The sequence below is a fragment of the Phacochoerus africanus genome, chromosome 2 (assembly GCF_016906955.1).
Source record: "Phacochoerus africanus isolate WHEZ1 chromosome 2, ROS_Pafr_v1, whole genome shotgun sequence".
NCBI lineage: Eukaryota > Metazoa > Chordata > Mammalia > Artiodactyla > Suidae > Phacochoerus > Phacochoerus africanus.
The window spans coordinates 240,337,945-240,355,733 of NC_062545.1; the positions used below are offsets into that span (position 1 = coordinate 240,337,945).

The 17,789-nt window shown below is 43.9% G+C and overlaps 1 protein-coding gene across 1 annotated transcript in view; it reads left to right on the forward strand.

Moving 5' to 3' along the window:
- The first annotated feature begins 6,530 nt into the window (after positions 1-6,530).
- Positions 6,531-17,789, forward strand: part of FRMPD1 (FERM and PDZ domain containing 1) — a 139,637-nt gene continuing 128,378 nt past the window's right edge. The window contains exon 1 of the mRNA XM_047767960.1: positions 6,531-6,692. The gene's annotated coding sequence lies outside the window, so the exon portion shown is untranslated. The remainder of the gene's footprint in view (positions 6,693-17,789) is intronic.

Below are 17,789 nucleotides of genomic sequence, written 5' to 3' on the forward strand. Positions count from 1 at the left end.
TAGCAGGTACAAACAATTACATATAAAATAGATAAACAACAAGGTCCTACTGTATAGCACAGGGAACTATATTTAATATCTTGTAATAAATAAAAATGAAAAGAATCTGAAAAAGAAAAATTATATATGTATAGCTGAATCACTTTGCTGTACCCCAGAAACTAACACAACATTGTAAATCAAATATACTTCAATTAAAAAAATTACTATGCCTGTCAGATAATCTGACATCCAATATTTTCATTATTGTTTTTTATTTTAATTTTTCTCAATTTGCTTGTTATCCATTTGGGTACAGAAAGTGAAAGCATTTTCTCACATGTATCTACAATGACAGCTAGAAATTTGTGGGGAAAGAGAAAGGGAGAGAGAGAAAAATTGATTCTTCATCATAACACTTGATGGCAAGAAGGTGAAGAAGAAAATAAATGAGGAAGAAGAAGTAGGGAACAGGAGAGACTGCTCTGGGGTAGACCTTCGAAAACTGTTTGCGGGGAGTTCTCGTCGTGGCTCAGTGGTTAGCGAATCCAACTAGGAACCATGAGGTTGCAGGTTTGATCCCTGGCCTTGCTCAGTGGGTTAACGATCCGGCGTTGCTGTGAGCTGTGGTGTAGGTAGAAGACGAGGCTCGGATCCTGAGTTGCTGTGGCTCTGGCGTAGGCCGGTGGCTACAGCTCCTATTAGATCCCTAGCCTGGGAACCTCCATATGCCACAGGAGCTGCCCAAGAAATGATCAAAAAAAAAAAAAAGAGGAGTTCCCATCGTGGCGCAGTGGTTAACGAATCCGACTAGGAACCATGAGGTTGCGGGTTCAATCCCTGCCCTTGCTCAGTGGGTTAACGATCTGGCGTTGCCGTGAGCTGTGGTGTAGGTCGCAGACGCGGCTGGGATCCCGCGTTGCTGTGGCTCTGGCATAGCCTGGCAGCTACAGCTCCGATTAGATCCCTAACCTGGGAACCTCCATACGCCGCGGGAGCAGCCCAAGAAATGGCAAAAAGACAAAAAAAAGAAAGAAAGAAAGAAAGAAAACTGTTTGCTGGATATGTGAATGCCTTGTGACAGAGCGTTAGACTGAAGGTTTCCACAGAGAAGACATAATAGCTATCAGATACCCAAAGTTGTGGGGCAGACCATCCTAAAGGACTCATAGGAAGATGTGGCAGAAAAGTGGTTACATGACTCTTGCCCTGTCACCCCTATAAAGGGACAAAAGAAGTCATTCTTAGAGGCTTTTGAAGAGGATTTCTCTGGAGGGAACAGAGATTGTAAGTGCCACCTGTGGGCCCAGGGGTAAGGGATGTAGGTGCCCACCTCGCCTCACTTCACTGTAACAAGACCCCTCAGAGCTTGAGCTGTGTCCCCCACCCCCGGGACTGGCTCTGAGTCCCTCCAGTAAATTTACAGGAAAAAGGCAGGGCTGGCTAATGCTTTGACAGCAAAGGAAGTTGCTTCTGCTGCTGGATTGGCCAGCACTGCCAGAATTGGTTCAGGCAAAGAATACTCCCGGGAGCAGATATGGGCCCTGCCGGGGAGAGCCAGTGTGGGAGGCACCTTAGATCTGTTTAATAGGGAGCATGAAGAGGCCCCAGCTGAGGGAAATGCTGCAGCATTTTCAAGGGCTGGGAGTAGAAGCTCCTGCTTGAATAAGATGTTTTTGCTCAGCTTCAGGAACCCTCTCTAGTGAGAGACCACCAGAGGTGGGGGCGGGGAGCCAGTCTCTGAGGAACTCACAATAACGTCACATAATAAAAAGTCGATTTGAGACACCTTCCAGGCCTAGAGACCATGACACCATCTCGCCAGGGTCCCAATCAAACAGGCCCCTTTTGCCCACCTTCCCTCTCCCCCTCTCTTTCTCTAGGAGGGATCAGAAATCCCATTTGGCAAGATGGGAGTGTAAGGAGGGGAAGAGAAGATTGAGATCCTGGTTTCCCACCTGCTGAAAGCTCCCTAAACAAGGTTGGAAGTTTCTTTTTCTATTACAGTTACATGGATGTGGATATTTCAATTTATTGAATTGAAACTGTTTATAACTGCACCTTAAAGTGAAGGTAGGACTGGTGGCTTAGCAGTGGTCACTAATGCCAAGGGGCTTAAGTTTCTATCTAGTGGCTGAGGAAGCTCTGTCCCCATTCCATCCCTGATAAGTTTAAAGGGCAGTGGGAGATTGAAAATAGTATTTTCATTATATTCCATGAGTTTTGGTTGTTTAACTTGTTCACTCTGGCTATAAATGAACAGATGGAAAAAAAAAGAGTGTTACTAGGAGGCTCTATGATTCAAACCCACGGCTTTTTAAAAATTTGAGGGTTTTTTTTTTTTTTTTTTGGTTTTTAGGGCAGAACCTGCAGCATGTAGAGGTTCCCAGGCTAGGGGTCTAATCGGAGCTGTAGCCGCTGGCTTACACCACAGCCACAGCAACGCCGGATCCGAGCTGTGTCTGCAACCTACCCCACAGCTCACGGCAACGCTGGATCCTTAACCCACTGAGCGAGGCCAGGGATCGAAACTGCTAAAAGCTCCCTAAACAAGGTTAGAAGTTTCTATTTCTATTGCAGCTACATGGATGTGGATATGCAACCTCATGGTTCCTAGTCGGATTCGTTTCCACTGAGCCACAACGGGAACTCCTAAAAACTGAGTTCTTGTAACATTTGCTCACCTTTGGAAGGTGTGTGGTTGTAGCTCTTAGCTGTACTGAGGTCCTGTATTGAAATAAACACCACTCTCCTGGTTTCCCATTACTCCAAATGCTCGTGAGTGAGGTGTGTCACCAGTGTCTGTTAGGCAACCTCCTTTTGCTCTCTCACGACATTCATGAACTGCTTAAAACCTTAGCCAGCTGTTCTGCTGAGAAGGTGCTGAGAATGCATTCATGTTCAGGTGTAGAAGAGTCAAGAGCTGGCTACATGCTTATTTCCAAGGACATTTTTACTGTAACAGTAGAAGGGCCTGAGTTCAAAGAAAGTGATGCCTTCATGGTGGATTTGGGGCATCTACAGCAGGCAGATGTCGACAGAGATTTCTTTGGGAAGGGGGTCCCCAGCTCCCTGGGAACTTTGGCTCTTGGCAGATGGGGGCTGCCAAGTGCATCCCATACTCCAGCTTAACTTGCCTGAGATGGCGAATGTGAAAGCGGGTTGTAAACTCTAACATACCATGCAAATGTGAGCCAGTATTATCACTATTCTTTAACAGCTGCAACTACTCCCAACAGACTGGTGAGCTTTTCTTAAAAGGGTTACCCACACAGATGCTTTTGCTGTCCTTATCACATTGTCTCCTTTTGACTAGAATTTCCTGAGCACCCCAAAGAGCCAGAAGGAACTCTCACCCATCATGACTGACATAGTTGTGAAAACCAAAGATTGAGTCCCTCACAGGATATTTTTTTCCCCTTTCTCTTTGTCTGCTTCCACCTGTCCAGAAGCATTTCTGCTTCAAATCCTATCAGTCCCATCTTGCAACTGAGGCAAAACCTCCTGCCTGGTCTGAGCTTTTTTGTGTGTTGGAAATGATAAGAAACAGCTGTCCTCGGATTAATGCCATCTTCCCTGTTTTGATTCAGCCATTCAGCTTGTGGCAGCAATTGCGTGTTAGATGAATGTCTTTCTAAATTCAATCACCCCAAAATAAATACATTGCAGTAGCCTCATTAAACAAAATTGGATGCAAGGAGAGGATGGGGCTGACGGATAGGAAATGAGAAAGAAGTAGGATATTTCAAAGCCACACGCATCCAATTGCCCTTCAGAAACCTCCTCTAGGACCTTATTCAGCTTTAGAACATTTAGGGTTTTCTTTTTTTTTCTTAAAGATGCTTATGTATGGGGTACCACTTTCTCCAAAGAGATATTTTTTAAATGGCATATGATAAAATTATATATATATATATTAAGAGACAGTCATACAAAATAGGCAGATATGCAGATGTGTTTCTGTACAAGGTCTTATATAGGACATTTAGCTTACATTGGCCAGCTTGTTCAGGTGATCCTTCAAATATTGTAAACTTTAACAATACAGGTGCTGAGAGTGTTAAATTGAATCCATCCATGGGTTCATTCATTCAACACATACTTCCTGAGACCTACTCTGTGCTCATCCTTAAGGTATCACCATGAACCAGATAGTCTGTTGGGAATGCAGCTTCAAATGGGGGGTGCAGGGTAGGAGAGATGCTCATAACAACACTAAGATGTTCAACCTGCCAAGTGCCATAAGAAAGGGATGCAGAAAGACCCATGAGAGTTTAGAAGAGAAAGTGATGGCTTCTGAAGAAACAGAAAAGCTTCAGGCAGGAGGCAGCATTTGGGCTGGACCTTCATGTCTGTGAACAGTTTCAAAGTCAAGGCCTTTCAAGGCTAAGGGAATGGTGTACATGAATGAAGACCATACATTTTGGTGAGGGCTTGGGGGAGGGAAGGCACAGACACACACAGGGAAGTTGTAGGTAAGGCTGGGAACACAGTGTGCACAGCCCCTGTAGACCAGGCTAAAGGCTTTGAACTTGATGCCGCTGGCCCTTGGGGACCACAGTAGGAATGCTATGATCAGAACTGTGCTCCAAATTTAATCGAGTAGCAGGCTGTGTTCTGAGAACTTATTGGAGGTGGGAGGCTTTAGAGACCATCACCAAAGTTCAGGCCAGGGATAAAGAAGGGCCCAGGGTAGGGTGGTAGCAAATAAGCACAGGAGAAACAAGCATTAATTGTTAAAAGGGAACAATCAATGAGTTTGTGCCTGTGGATGTTTTAGGCTCGCTGTGCTCTTCCTCTGGGCATTAGATTTCCTTTTACAGTTTAGGGCTGTGCTAGAGAGAGGTGCGTGTGGTTCAGGGTCCCAGCGGGAAACAGAACCTAACTGAGGTGTGATTTTAATGATGATACTACTTGCAGAGGAATGGATGGGATGAAAGGGACCAAGGAGAGGTGGTCAGGCACCCAGGGATTAGCAAGAGTAGGAAGCTTTAGTACCCTTAAGGGGCAAAGGGAGGAAACAGCACTACCCATTTCCAATGAGAGCTGGAGCCATGGAGAGGCTGTGATTTAGGCAGGAAAGACCAAGGAGCAGGGAAGAAATACCCTTACCTTTCTCCGTTTCTGCCCTTTGGTCTGCTGGTTCCTTGGATCAGCCAGGCTCAGCTGAGAATTGAAATGATAATGCAGTTACCAGGTGGGCCTTTCAGGGCACAGAGCAGGGGGAAACACTGCAGAAATAATGACGGGAGAGAAGGTAGGAGGAACAGTTGGACAATGAGATACAGTGCTGAATTGTACTATATGTGCGCTGATATTTAGTGTCCTGGAGCTTTTTAAATCCTAGAGATTTTAGACAAAGGGTTTCACCATGAAACCTGATTCCAAGAGGATCATTACCACACACTTGATAATAAATGCTAGTAATAAAATCAAAATAATGAAACACAGGCCAGGCTTGGGCGCATAATTGAACTGTTGAATCTCAGTTTAGCTGTAGAATGATGATAATTCTTGCTGTGCCTTGCATTCTGTAATTATGAAAGTAAAGTGAGAAAAAGTTGTAAAAGTGTTTTTTTAAATTAATTTTTGGCATAAATCCCTAGCAAGATGCGAAGGATGGTTCTTATCTTCTGAGATCATTCTTTTTAGTCTTTGGCACTCTCCACCCCACCAGCACCATGTCTGGCCCAGGGGGCTGTTCCATCAACATTTGCAGCACTAGGAGTTCCCGTTGCAGCTCAGCAGAAACGAATCTGAGTAGCATCCATGAGGACACAGGTTTCAGCCCTGACCTCACTCAGTGGGTTAAGGATCCAGCGTTGCCATGAGCTCTGGTACAGCCTGCATTCGTGGCTCAGATCCTGGGTTGCTGTGGCTGTGGTATAGGCCCCTGGCCTGGGAACCTCCATATGCCACGGATGTGGCCCTAAAAAGCCAAAAAAGAAAAAAACATTTGCAGCACTAAATTAACTTGAATTCTGAACACACACACACCCACTTTCTCCCATGATTCATGCACAAGCTCTTCCAATCATCTTTGTTACTGTGGGACTTTGTACTTTCTTCAACATATTCGATCCCTCTAATAACCCACTGGGAAAAAAATTAAAATAATTGGAAATTAAAATAACTGGAAAATATTAAACTTCATTCCATCAAGGGGAGGTTCCTTCATATGTTCTTAGAGAGATCCCAGGTCTGGGCATAGAATTCCTTATCTGAATTTACTCCTTTCCTTTTCCCAGTCTGAAACTGCTGCATACACTGTGATTTGGAGGAGGTACAGTTTGAAAGATGAAAAGCCCTTCAAAGCTGTATGAAATCTCCAAATCCCATGTTCTTGGGCTATAATTGCTTTTCCTAGTCTAGCCTTCAGGGATAGACCCTACATGAGATATTAGGCTGGTTCCGTCTCCAGTACTTATGATTTTGCATTCAGAGCTCTGATTTTGCTGAAGTCTATGAGGTGAAATGCAGGCAGGAAGTTCCCAGCCAGTCATGTGAGCCTGGAACTGCTCCCTGCAGCAAACATAAGGAGACTCCTGCACTCTGAGGGGGTGCTCCCCACTGCTGGTCCTAGACATCAGCATGAAGGAATCTCTCTTGAACTCTGGGCAGCTTCTAGATGCTTAGGGGTTCTCCTGGCCACAGACCCATCCCAGGACCTGTTGATAGCATTACTTCCAGAGCTGAAGGACCTGAGAACACGTGTAAGTAGCTAAAGGAGCTGCAGGTGTAGAGCATGAAGATGAGATCACTGGGGTGGGAAGCATGATGTGGGTTTTTTCCAGCCTGCAGGCATCTCTGGGAGTGAGGGGGTTGTCTCCCCTAAAGAGGACCTTCTTGTGCCTGCAGCTTTGCCCCTCCGTGCCCAGAATGCTCCATCCCACGAGGTTGGCTATGTGATCACTCAAAGTGCGGTCCATGGATCAGCAGTATCGGCATCACCTTAGAGATTATTAAAAATGCAAGGCATGGATCTCACCACAGACCAGCTGAATCAGAATCTCTGGGGGACAGGGCCCTGACATCTGTGTTTAACAAGGCTCCCAGGGGGTTTGTGTGCACCCTGAAGTTTGAGAAGCAACCGTTGAGAGTGCAGATATGCTTTGTCCAAGAGTGAGAAGATCTTGAGGGTAAAATCATATGCAGAGAGCATGGCTGTACATTTGCCTTCATTCCCATCAGCGTAACACAGATTCACACGGAATTGGGCTTTTTGGGGTCATTGTTAGTTTTTCCATCTTCCAGGCCATCTTTGCTAATCCAATTTTTTTTATGTTTGCTCAGAGTTGTTTATTTCAGCTCCGATGGTCCCAAAGAAGCATGTTCTTTTTATCGCCACTCTTTCACCCCCAGTTTGAAACTGCAATCTCAGGGCCCTCTGAATTCCAGCCTAACCTGTTATCTCAATTCCTTGAGTTTCAGAATTTCCCTGATCTTTCCTGGCTCAAGAGCCACATTAAATCCCTAAGAGACTCTTTGCTCCCCCTCTTTTCTTTTTTTCTACCTTCTTCACTTTCTGCAATAACTCTGCTGACAAAACTTTATTTCTTACTCTTTGTATTGGTGACATCTCCCCATATCACCATCCACAAGGGTTTTAAGATTCAGGGTCCTAGGAGTTCCCCCTGTAATGCAGTGGGTTAATGATCTGGCTTGTCTCTGTGGAGGTGCTGGTTCATTCCCCAGCCTAGCAGAGTGGATTAAGGATCCAGCTTTGCTGCAGCTGTAGCATAGGTCACAGCTCCAACTTGGATTTGACCTGCCTCAGGAACTTCCATATGCTGTGGATATGGCTGGCAAAAGAAAAGGGAAAAAATTTTTAAAATTTCAGGGTCCTTTCATGTCCAGTCATTGCTTCCATTTTAAACAACTTATTTTATTTCATCATACCTTCCTCCCAAGTGGGTGACTTCTAATCTCTCTAGTTGTGTTGTGCGGTAGAGGAGGATATACGCTTGGGCACTATGATGAGGTTGCCAGATTTTAATAGGGAAAATACAGAGCCTATTCTGGCTACAACGTAATGGGAAGAATGGGAGATTTCTAAAAGTTATTACCAGAGTCCAATCCAGCTTAAGATCAACTCAATTCCACAAACATTTATTGAGGTGTATATCATTACGTGCTCAGGAATAGGACCAGGACACATGGCACAATTAAGGGCAGGATAAGGCTCAGACAAAAAGGAAAACCTAATACTGGCAGATCCCAGTTACTAATGAGGCTTGCTCCTTAGTACACACTTAAGATAAATCTCTATTAAACAAAAAAATAATTTTTAGACTAACATGCCTTTGTTATGTCTTTTCACCTGTTGTTGCGAATTGGGTTTCACAGAAGGATTTGTGTAGTGATTTGTGTTGCAAGGCCATGTGCACCATTGCATCTAGTCCTGCTTATCTTCCTTCTGCTTCTATGATAATAGATGGGGCAGCAGCAGGAGGGAGTTTTACTGGAAAATGTGAAGGAGACAATTGGAATCTAGACAAACAAGAACTCGTAAACATATTGGTCTTGGGGGAAATCTTACTGCAAATTGCTCTGAAGAATGTAGACAGAGAGGAAAAGGACAGAGAAAAAGGAAGGGCAAGGAAGGAGAATGAAGTTTTAAAAGCAAACAGAAATAATAGCTTAGATTGGCTGTGTTTGTTTCACTCATAAACCTAATGACTCAGGAGTTTCATTTGATTATTAGCAATTATATAAAAAATTTAAATATAAAACAAATACTGTAGATACAAAGTGTTTATCAGTCCTTCTAATGCTCTGGATTGGCAGCTAATGTAGCTACGTGAGGGGAGGCCACATGGCATTAGCATAATGAGGAAAAGGGGCTTAGGTCCAGGCCTGGCTTTTACTACGATCTTAGCATGAGATCTTTGGCAAGCCCTTTCCTTCTCAGTGCCCCACTTTATTCTATGTAGGAAGACTTGTGTAGACCAGGTCAGTAGTTTCTAAATGTGTGGTTCCTAAACCAGCCATATTGGCATCATCTGCAAACGTGCTAGAAATGCCAATTCTGCAAGTGCTACATCAGAAACACTAGCTATGTCTTTTAACAAGGCCTCCAGGTAATTCAAGTTTGAAACCCATTGGACTGGTCATTCTGTTTCTGTAAATGAAGTAGCTGAAGCACACGCAAAGCAGATGTAGGCAGTTGAGGCAGATGTCAGTGCTGTAGGCCAGTGCACAGCTGCTTGGTCATGGGCTGTCGTGGGGCTGCTCTATGTGAGTGACAGCCCCGTCATTCCCTTCCTCCACTGCCAGACGTCCCATCGTAGGCAGACTATGTGCATGCCCAGGGCGCTTGCAAAGCAGCCCACAACGTTATTTTTGCTTAGCAAAAAGTTGATTCTTCATGTTTTCTAAAAAACATTAAAGTACATAGTCCTCTTAGGAAAAAATCAGAACACGTTAGACTTTATATTTAGTTCATTGCATAGTGTATTTTTTTTTTTTTTCAATTTTGAAACTCCCAGGGTGGGGACGGGGACAGAGTGGGCCCTCTATAAGCTTTCCAAAATTTAGAGTATTTAAAATTCTCCATCCTGCCCTGGCTTTCTCCTTGCTTTCCCTTAAGGTTGGCAGTAAGTAACTTAGCATACTTCATAGACTCTGAGACGCACATCTTTTTACCACTGAGATTGGGATGTGTCTTACAATCAATTGTGCCTTAGAGCCAATGAAATGGAGTATATATTTTGGCACTGCTGGTGTTCTTTTTTTATTTTATTTTTTATTACTCAAATGAATTTCTCACATCTGTAGTTGTATAATGATCATCAAAATCCAATTTCATAGGATTTCCATCCCACACTCCAAACACATCCCCTCACCCCCAAACTGTCTTCTCCGGAGACCATAAGTTTTTCAACGTCTGTGAGTCAGCATCTGTTCTGCAAAGTTCATTTTGTCCTTTTATCAGATTCCGCATGTCAGTGAAAGCATTTGATGTTGGTGTCTCATTGTATGGATGACTTCACTTAGCATGATAGTTTCTAGGTCCATCCATGTTGCTAAGAATGCTGGTACCTCGTTCTTTTTTTTTTTTTTGTCGTTGTTGTTGTTGTTGTTGTTGTTGTTGTTGTTGTTATTTCTTGGGCCGCTCCAGCGGCATATGGAGGTTCCCAGGCTAGGGGTTGAATCGGAGCTGTAGCCACCGGCCTACGCCAGAGCCACAGCAACGCGGGATCCGAGCCGCGTCTGCAACCTACACCACAGCTCACGGCAACGCCGGATCGTTAACCCACTGAGCAAGGGCAGGGACCGAACCCGCAACCTCATGGTTCCTAGTCGGATTCGTTAACCACTGCGCCACGACGGAAACTCCTATCTCGTTCTTTTTAATGGCTGAGTAATATTCCATTGTGTATATGTACCACTTCTTCTTGATCCACTCCTCTGTCGATGGACAGTTAGGTTGTTTCCATGTTTTGGCTATTGCAGATAGTGCTGCAATGAACATCAGAGTACATGTGTCTTTGCGAGTCATGGTTTTCTCTGGGTAGATAGATGCCCAGGATGGTGTTTTTTAGAAGGCATTCTGTGTCAGACTTTCACTCATATCCTTTTCTGAAGTCTAAAACTCTCTTATAACCCCTGTGTCTGGAATTAGAGTTCATGTGCAGTGCACTATGGTTTAGGCATTCTGACAAACTCAAGCAGAAGGTAGCTGGTCAGTTCTCTGTAAAGCTCCCATGGCTGTGGCGGCCCTCAGGTTATCCAGTGCTGGGTGAGCAGCTTCCTCTGGGCAGCTTGACTACTTCTGGGGAAGGATTAATGTTCTAAAAGGTAGCATAGTGAGTGGAAAATCCCTTGACACATAGCCTGCCCTCAAGGAGCCATATTCAAGTGGCCACAATGTAAATGTCCGCAAACAATAAGAATGCCATAGGCTAAATGACATAATAGAGGCAAATATAATCTTCTACAGAAGGGAAACCTTTAGTCTGTCTGGATTTGCTGGGTGTGACTTCACAGAGGAGGTGACATCACCCAAGTCTTCAAAAGAATGGGAGATGCCTAAGTGGAAAAGGAGAGTGAGGACAGTATGTTCAAAAGCACTTAGGGTACAGTAACAGTGGTGAACTTGATGTTTTGTAAATTATAGCACAATAAAGCTATATAAAAAAAAATTTAAGGAAAAGATCTTAGGACCTAAAGTTCAGGGTACACCTAAGAAATGACAAGTACATTTTTGTGATCAGCAAAGAGGGTGCTTGTGTGAGTGGTGGGAGATGAGGCAAAAAGTTTGGTTGTAATGAAACCATAAAGTTTTATCTGTCTTACTAAGAAATTTAAGTGGACGGAGACTTAGAAGAGAGTGTTCAATAGAAAACAGAGATTTGGAAGTCAGCTGAATGGTCTGTGAAGCTATGGGATTTGTTGCTACTGGGCAGGAAAAGTTGCTGTCATTTAGCACTAAATGTAACTCTCTCTTGGCAGCCCAGGCAAAAAAGAAAGGCATGGTTAATTAGATAGCTTGCATTAATTGATAAAGGGAAGTGTGGCAGTTTTTCAAGAGAGACAAATTGTTTTCCTAGTGCTAAACTCTAAGGAATTTCAAATATTCACCTTAATATCAGGGTCTTTGAACAACACAGTTTCAAATAACAATTTCACAGATTTTGCATTTCTCTAACTCCTGAGTCCATGAGGATAGTGACTACATCCCTCATCTCTGTAACTCTAGAAGTCGGGGCTCAGTAAGTACCCGTGGAATGACTAAGTGACTCTTGGAGGCAGTGGGAGGCTTGGTGCTCAGGACCCTCTTTCTGGAGAGGAGGCTGACCCAGACCCTAGCAACTGGGGCTGTACTTAGTTGTTTAGGACCTGCAGGGCAGGCAGCATCATAGTGATAGTGGCGGAGAGAGGATACCCAGCAATTAACTCACCCTGGCATTTTGGACTGGGTGCAACTGCAGGTAACAGACCATTCCAAATAACATGGCATTAGCACATAATGGATTGATTTCCTTTCATGAATTTTCTTTTATTTATTGTTATTATTATTATTATTTGCTTTTTAGGGCTGCACCCGTGGTATATGGAAGTTCCCAGGCTAGGGGTCAAATTGGAGCTACAGCTGCCAGCTGTAGCAACTCGGAATCTGAGCCACGTCTGCAACTTACACCACAGCTCACAGCAACGTCAGATCCCTGACCCACGGATCGAGGCCAGGGATCAAACCCACATCCTCATGGGTACTAAGTTGGATTCGTTTCTGCTGCACCACAATGGGAACCCCCTCTCTCATGTATTTTCACCAAATGATCTCACCTATGTGACCAGCAAACCAGATTTAAAAAAAAAAAGAACTTTACCCCTCTTACGCCTCTTACCAGACACTAGCCCGACCCAGGGGTAGCAACTATCCAACACACACAGGATTAGTGTTGTCTGGTTTTGAACTCTGTTAAACGAAGTCTTTAGTATGTACTATTTTTGTCTGGCTTCTGTTTTTCTGGCTTCTGTTTCCCCTTCTGTTGTAAAATCATACACAGCTACAGAAAACTACACACAAAGAAAATGTAGTTCAATGGGTTTTTATAACCTAGGCTAAGAAACAGAACTCTGAAGGCAACCCAGGGGCCCTCCAGGTGCCCTGCTGCAGTCTGCACTCCATTTCTCCGTAAAGAATCACTCTCTTGACTTTATAATGACTCTGTCCTCGTACTTCCTTTTTTTTTTTTGTCTTTTTGCCATTTCTTGGGCCGCTCCCGAGGCACATGGAGGTTCCCAGGCTAGGGGTCCAGTCGGAGCTGCAGCTACCGGCCTACACCACAGCCACAGCAACACAGGATCCTTAACCCACTGAGCAAGGCCAGGGATCGAACCCACAACCTCATGGTTCCTAGTCGGATTCGTTAACCACTGAGCCATGACGGGAACTCCATCTCTCACTTCCTTTTAGTTTTATCAACTAACTCTGCATCCCTAGACACTATATTTTAAGGTTGCACATTAAAAAAAAAAAAATTGGTTATGTCATTTTTTTCAATTTTATTTTAATGTAGTTGACTTACAGTGTTGTATTAGTTTCAAGTGTACAGCAGAGTGAACCAGTCATACGTATGTCATCTAAATCTCCTTTACTCTACCAGCCTCTCTTCATTCCTTTCTTTTTCTCACAATTTATCTGTTGAAGGACATGGACCACTTGACCCATCAAGTTTTTGCTTATTGCACACTCATGGTGCAGGTCGACGTATTCCCCTGTTCTTTGCATTTCCTGCAAAACTGGCAGCTGGACCCAGAGGCTCCACAGACTTGGGTTCATTCCCATTGGCAAGTCCCTAAGTGATGTGAGATTCTTTCATCGGGAGGCTCATAATGTTCAGTTGTGTCTCCTAGTGTGATGTTAGCAGCTGTGAGTGCCAAATACCAAGATCCACTAATTCACTGGGAGTTGCAAAATGATAATGTTCTAACTCCATTTGGAATATTTTTGGTAAAGAGATGTTTCCTTTCACTGACTATTTTATTATTTGGAGATAGAGTCAGCCAGCTTGTGAGAGCTGATTGTACATATCTCTTCCCAACCCCATGTTCACCTATGTCACATTGCTAGCTTGAAACTGGCCATGGTAGAGTTTAGACTGTGGAAATTGGCAAATGATGCAAATTAGGGCTTTCCCAACCGAGAAAACTAGCTGTTAAACCTTCACCAGCATGTAACTGGGCATACTTCATAGAGGAAAGGCGGGATAAATACTTGATTATTCCTCTTTATTTACTCCAGCATCTTCCAGTGGTGACCAAATAGGTCTTTAAAATATATTATTATGAATTCATGGATTTAAACATATTGGATGAGTTTCAACCCAATGTTTTTATTGTCCTTGTTGAAGCTCAGATTATCCCATTTTGGGCCAGTGTGTGGGTAGGATAGCTTGAGATTTATTTGAGTTTATTGCCACCTTTTTTACTATTTGTTTGCCCTTGGTCCCACCTTTTTTGTATCTTTTTCCCATTTGTCTTTGTCTTATTTTAGATTAGTCAACTGTATTTTACTGTTCCATTTCCCCTCTTTGAACTTCTTAATCATACTTTTTTTTTTGTCTTTTCTAGGACCACGCCTGTGGCATATGGAGGTTCCCAGGCTAGGAGTCCAATTGGAGCTGTAGCCGCCAGCCTATGCCAGAGCCACAGCAACACCAGATCCGAGCCGCACCAGCATCTGCTACCCACACCACAGCGCATGGCAACGCTGGATCCTTAACCCACTGAGCAAGGCCAGGGATCGAACCCACAACCTCATGGTTCCTAGTCAGATTCGTTAACCACTGAGCCACAACAGGAACTCCCATTCTTTTATTTTAATGGCTATCCTAGAGATTACAATAGTAAGCCATGTATGGATGTCTATCTTCAAGTTCACCTCATGGTCCCAGTGGCTGTTAGAGTGCCAGCTATGATATCCACATCCCAGGCAACAGAAAGGAGAAAGGCAAAAGGGAGAATTCCATTAAAGAGCTTTCCTGGGGCTTTCTTTCCACAACTTTTTCTTATATCTTAATGGGCACCTTTTTCTGAGCTATAGACGAGGAAATATAAAGTTTTGGTTGGGCCCAATACCCAAGATGCCGCTACTTGGAAGAAGCACAGACTGGATACTGGGTAGGCAATGAGCAGTCATTACTTTACTTTCTCTCTTAGACCTCATCTGAAAAAGTGGGCTGTTGGACTAGACAACATCCAAGGCAGTTTAGGAGTTCTAAGTATAGTTTAAAAAAAAAAAAAAAGTAAGGATAACCTGACCCCCTTGCTGTACAGTGGGAAAATAAAAAAATTAAAGCAAACAAACAAACAAACGCTTTTATCTCTCTGCCTTCTTAATAATTTAAAGACAAATCAGCAAACTTTTTTTTTCCCTTAACGAAAATTCTGTTAGCTTCCTGACCCTTTCTAAAACACATTTGTATATTGTGAAGAAAATTCAATGTCCAAATCTTAAGGAAAAGTGAACAATTGAACAAAGCCCTCCATCTTCAGCAAAGGAGGAGTTCTTTACCTTCTCTTCCACCTCCTACAATGATCTGGTTTTTGTCATCAAAAAATTTGAGGCAAGAGGATGTTCCCTTCGTGGCTCAGCGGTTAACGAACCAGACTAGGATCCACGAGGATGCAGGTTCGATCCCTGGCCTCGCTCAGTGGGTTGAGGAGCCGGCGTTGCTGTGAGCTGTGGTGTAGGTCACAGACACGGCTTGGATTTGGTGTTGTAGTGGCTGTGGCTCCAATTCGAACCCTAGCCTGGGAACCTCCATGTGCTGCAGGTGCGGCTCTAAAAAGCAAATAAAAATAATAATTTGGACAAAGATTATTAGCATAGTAGTATTCAAGTGTTTCAGGAACTATATTAGAGCAATATGGTAACCTTTCTGTTGATGGGGATGGATGGTGTAGCTATGAGTACAGTGAAATATGGACTGAGAACTGTAGGGCCCAGAGGTACTTCACACACCATTGGTTTTTCTTGGAAGACAAGGAAATAGAGTCAAGGATGCCTGGGGATTCAGTTTTGAGTAGAGGTGGATGCAGATCAAGTTGCTCCCCAATATAGATAACACTGTGTCATGTCGACTGGCACTACACTTGATGGGGCCCTGTTTTGCTCTCATTGGTTGAAAAGTCAGGTATCACCACCTTGCCAGTCTATGAGACGAGGAACCCCAGCCTAGCCCCCATCCTCAGAGCACTGCTTTTAGTGCCTGAGCTTGAGGCCCAGGAGGCAACATGTGACCTCCTCCATGTGCCCCATCAAGGTCCAGGCTCTGGGGAACACAGTGGCCTGATTTAACTCCTAAATTTTTCCATCTATTGATTCCAACTCTGCTTCTCAGCATCCTCCTATTGGTTGTGTCTCTGAGATTTGAGGCTCACAGAAGAAACCTAATTTGTCTTGTACCATGTGAGCCTCCGAAGAGTCGGAAACAGCCATCATCTTCCCTCTTCTTTCTGATTTGTCCCCCTCTGACTGGAATAATGCCTTTCCATAATAGAGAACATCCGTAGTTGTTCACTGCACATTGAAACAGCCTCTGCAGGGTTAGATACAAAGCTATCCTGTTACACATCTCCTAGGAGCACATCCTCATGAGTGGAGGGTGCCGGTGCTGCAGCAGCCCCTGCAGAAGCCAAAGGCCCATGGAAAGGGAGCCTCCCTACTTTTCTGGGTTTGCTGGACAGGCTCCCTTTGCTCATTTGGGTCCAGGCTTTAAAGTTGCAGACTGTGAGCAATCAAAAGTGCTCACTATATGCTGTGAGGGCAGCATATCGTGAGACAAGTGGGAATTTTCATCTGTTTTTCTGGTAATGGTGAGCAGCTATATCCAACCTTCCATAGACTAGTTCCTCCAGAGACAGTCTGTGGAATCGCTTATCCCAGATTGGGACTCAGCCTATGCTCGGGATACAAAGAAAGCTTTCCCGTCAATGACTCACAGAGTATCAGAGCTTGGAAGCAACCCCAGGGATCATCTGGGTACTTTATGGATGAGAAAATGATGCATAGTTACATCCACGGTTGTTCTAGTAAACCAGCTGCTCTGACAAGTCATCTAGACCAAACAGCTCATTCATCTCCCTTCTCAAAACAGTTGTTGCCCGTGGAAAAGAAAATCATAGTCTTGGCTAAGAACCTTGGTTTCCCTTTGTGTAGGCTGAGGGGGATGTCCTCAGGATATCTTGTTTCAAAATCCAGGACAGGTGAGGCTAGAGTTAGAGACTGATCGAGGAATGGGCTCCAGGCATTCCCATCCAAGCCCAGGGCCATGCATATGCCTCTCGCCTCCTAGCCTGGTCTTACACATGGTACTCAGTGAAACAGAAAGAATCTGCCTTTGCAGAACTTTGTAAAGTAATTATTCTGATTACTACAGAGAGCACTCACTACTAAACATGGGACTCATTTTCTGAAATGCTGATATTCCACATCAAGATCCTTTTAGGCTCACTTAGACTCATGGAAGATAATGGAGGAAATTGGAGTCTGTGTTTTTAAATATATGAGTAGTTGTTGAGACACCTTCTGTTTGTTTTGCAGTGCTGTTCCATGGGAGATGCAAGTGCTGGGTGAAGGTGCTTATATAAAAACAATATGAATAATCAAAATGTTGCCTGATTAACTTAAGCTCTGAGCACAACAATGTTGGGCAGGCACTTTATCCAACTCCTCTGAAATCTGAGCAAGATTCAAATAGGACCCAGGACCACAAACTTAAACTAATAACCATTGATTAAATATTGAGAAGTCTGTGAAAACACATATAAGCTTCACTTGTAATCAAATACATGCAAATACATTTTTAAGGTAATAAGATATTCATTTTGTTACCTATAAAATTAGAAAAAGAAATTTTTCTTGATAATTTCCAGCTTGGTAAAGATGAGGTGAAACGGGTACCTGTAAATTTACTGGGCACAGTAAATTGGTACATTCCTCCTGAAGAGTAATTTAACAGTAGATGTCCAGAACTCTTTGATTTAGGAAATCTGCTTTTAGAAATTTATTCTAGGAGTTCCTGTCATGGCTCAGTGGTGAGCAAACCTGACTAGCATCCATGAGGACGTGGGTTCAATCCCTGGCCTCGCTCAGTGGGTTAAGGATCCAGCGTTGCCATGAGCTGTGGTGTAGGTCACAGATGTGGCGTGAATCCCTCGGTGCTGTGGCTGTGGTGTAGGCCAGGGGCTTCAGCTCTGATTGGACCCCTAGCCTGCAAACCTCCATGCCTTGGGTGGGGCCCTAAAAAAGACAAAAGCCAAAAAAAAGGAAATTGATTCTAAAACATAATCAAGGAGGC